We start from the raw sequence: 3,597 nt of genomic DNA on the forward strand, positions 1-3,597 counted from the left end.
CCCCATCAATTTGATGTGATCTGGGGCCCACAATTAGCTTAGGAGCCTGTGTGACCTCTACATCCCTCTAGATCTGAGCTCACATTCTGTGGTTATAAGTAGGAACATTCCATGCTACTCTCTTCACTGATCCAGCTTTCTGGTCCTTTTCCCAGCCATGACATCATCTCCCCGGACAATAATTAGGATTCACCTGCATATCAGATTTCAAGCTAAGAAAAAAAAAAAAACACTAGTATAGCTACAAGGCCATTTGAAATATAACTAAAATATACCTACTAGCAATCTACAAAATGGAGGACCAGCCAACGCTTCACCTGCACTATTCCAGCCTTTAGGTCCATAACTGTCCAACAGTTTGTTTGGCTTTGTATATTAACTCTCTTTTTCAGCCACCAGGTTCCAGATGCTAACAGGATGCGACCAGACTTCCCTGGACAGACAACCCCACCAATGTGCCTTGGAGCTCCACTTCCCCAGAGTCCCACCCCACTAGGGAAAGAGAGAGACAGGTTGGGAGTATGGATTGACCTGTCAACGCCCATGTTCAGTGGCAAAGCAAGTACAGAAGCCAGACCTTCAGTCTTCTGCATCCCACAATGATCTTGGGTCCATACTCCCAGAGGGTTAAAGAGTAGGAAAGCTATCAGGGGAGGGGTTGGTATACGGAGGTCTGGTGGTGGGAATTGTGCAAAGCTGTACCCCTCTTATCCTATGGTTTTGTCAATGTATCCTTTTTATAAATAAAAAATTTTTTAAAAAGAATAGGAAAGCTTCCAATAGAGGGGATGGGATGCAGAACTCTGGTGGTGGGAAATGTGTGAAACTTGTACCCTGCTTATCCCACAATCTTACTGATTATTATTCAATCACTAATTTAAAAAAAAAAACTTCTACTTATTACTGTAGCTGATGCATACAAAGAGCAGGTTTGACCTGCAGTACAATGTAGATGGCCACAACCTCTTAGGTTCCCCACTGGGGACTACTGGAGCACAAGGACAGGATGTATGGAGCCTAGTCCTGGAATAGAGGAAATAAGAAAGGTGAGCCAGAATGGTCCACTCCAAGGTTCAAGGGTTACCTGGGGATATGCAATATAACAGTGTTGGGAAACTAATGTCAACTGTGAACACTAACAAGGCTAGCAACAAGTATAAAAGACTGAAAACAGTACATATGACTTTAGAAAGAAGGTTCTGGGATCAAGACATGTGTGCCAAAAGGAATAAATTGGAATCACAGGTAACAAAATTATTCAGAGGAATTGTTACAGGGTGTTAGTTTATGTTCCCAATTAATTAACTATATATATATATTTGCCTTAGGGTTATCACTGGGGTTCCATGCCTGGAGGCCATTTTTCCCATTCTGTTGCCCTTGTTGTTACTGTTGTTGCTGCCATTGTTGTTGTTGTTGGATAGGACAGAGAGAAATCGAGAGAGTAGGAGAGGGAGAGAGAAAGACAGATACCTGCAGATCCGATTCACCACTTGTGAAGTGACCCCCCTGCAGGTGAGGAGCCAGGGGCTCGAAACGGGATCCTTACAGGTCCTTGTGCTTTGCACCATGTGCACTTAACTTGCTGCGCTACTGCCTGGCCCCCACAATATCTCTTTTCTTAATATAATTTCCCCTAAGCTATAACTCCTATAGGGAAATCAAGATAATGGTGAATATCTAGTAGATCATTAGTTCGCAAATAAAAAGAAATGAAATGTCTTCATGGAACTTAACTTCCTGTGCAAATCTTATTCAAAGATCACATTGAGAACCTCTATTTCCTTAGATACTTCTGAGTTACTCTGTTGCATGATCACCAATTTTGTTACATTTTAGCCATTTCTAAAGTACCAGATGTTACGATAAGAAATCAGAAATTAATCCAAGTAAACTAAAAGAAGAAATATTTGTTATGTAGAGAATGAACCTAGCAAACCTAGCAAACAAGTCAAAAATGAGTAGGTGTAAGGCATTAGAGACTCAGGGGCAGAAGAAAACTTAAATCGGCAGTGGAAGTGATGGAAAAATACCTATCACGTGGAAGTGATGGAAAAATACCTATCACATGGAGATAAGAAATTATACTCAGGTGGCCATTGTTTTATAGACCATTATCCCCCCCACCACCAATAAGCTGATGCGCTATTTAAAAAACAAGCTAAATTTAGTAGTAACAAAGTCATTTGCAAAAGTCAACAATGTAGAAATGATAAATCCGTTATTCAGGAAAAATGAGATTCTTTTTCAGAAAGGACACATTTATTAATTGAAGATGAAAAATATACTTAATCACAACCAGGAGTCCTTAAGTATGACATGATTCCTTTCTTGTTCACAAATATTTACTGTAACATACTTACATAAAACTTTTAAGAAAAATATTCATAGGTGCCATGTATGAATTAAAATGGATTTCTTTGTGTGTGTTGGGGGTTGACAGTTAATGACCCAAACCATGCTCAAATATGTATTCCTGATACTGAAATTGTGCTTTCTTCACTGGGGACAAAGATGAAATAACAACTAGATTCTGGTCTCGAGTTTGCTGGTCAAGAAAGGAATGTATCAAACTAATTTCTACCATTTAGTACTGTTATCAACATTTTTTCTCCAGTACAACATTCACATTTTTATTGTGACTGATTTGTACTTCAACACATTGTACAGCATTCTTATTTTGGAATTAAGACTGTAAAACAAACAAACAAAAAAAAGTTACATTTCTCAAGTTATCTCCAATTACACTTAAACGAATTCATTTTTTAAATTTTCTGACACAGTCAAATAATCTTCTCAAATTGAATATTAAAATTTTTGTTTTATCTGAAAGGATTTGTATCCCAGGTCTTTTGTTATAATTATAGTTGACTAAATCTGACATCCAGTGTGAATGTAAAACTCTTATTTTAAAGGTTAAAGGAACCTTTACTTCTTTTTTTATCTCCATGGTTATCACTGGGGCTCAGTGCTGGCACTATGAATCTACTGCTCCTGGAGGTCATTTTTGTCCATTTTATTGGACAGGACATAGAGAAATTGAGAGAGGAAAGGAAGATAGAGAGGGGATGAGAAAGACAGACACCTGCAAACTTGCTTCACCACTTACTAAGCGACCCTCCCCTGCAGATGGGGACCCAGGGGCTTGAACCAGGATCCTTGCACTTCGTACTATGTGTGCTCAACCCGGTATGCCACGACCTGGCTGCCTAATCTTTACTTCTTCATTAGATGCTCACTGTCATCTAATGGTCTATAGTTAAATCAACAAGCAAATAAAAGCCTGACCTTACATTAGCAATGATTTAATAACTACATGTCAGAACCTTTAAACTCTGGGTATTTTGCATGTGTGAATGTATGTTTAAATCAGTTATGTGATAGTCATCAGAAACTAAAGTGATAGAGGGTAGCATTACTATTTGGTAAAACCATTCTAGATAGTTTGCAAAACTAGAAGAGATTGTAGGATTATGCAGTGCTACTGGGAAATATCTTTTCTCCCTAAATTTAGGGGTTTTTTTTCCCTCCCGCTCTCTCTCTGAATTTTGTTTTTATCTTCCACCTTACAATAGCTACATCTTGAAGAAAAAGTTC

This window comes from Erinaceus europaeus, chromosome 2, assembly GCF_950295315.1.
Source record: "Erinaceus europaeus chromosome 2, mEriEur2.1, whole genome shotgun sequence".
Taxonomy (NCBI): domain Eukaryota; kingdom Metazoa; phylum Chordata; class Mammalia; order Eulipotyphla; family Erinaceidae; genus Erinaceus; species Erinaceus europaeus.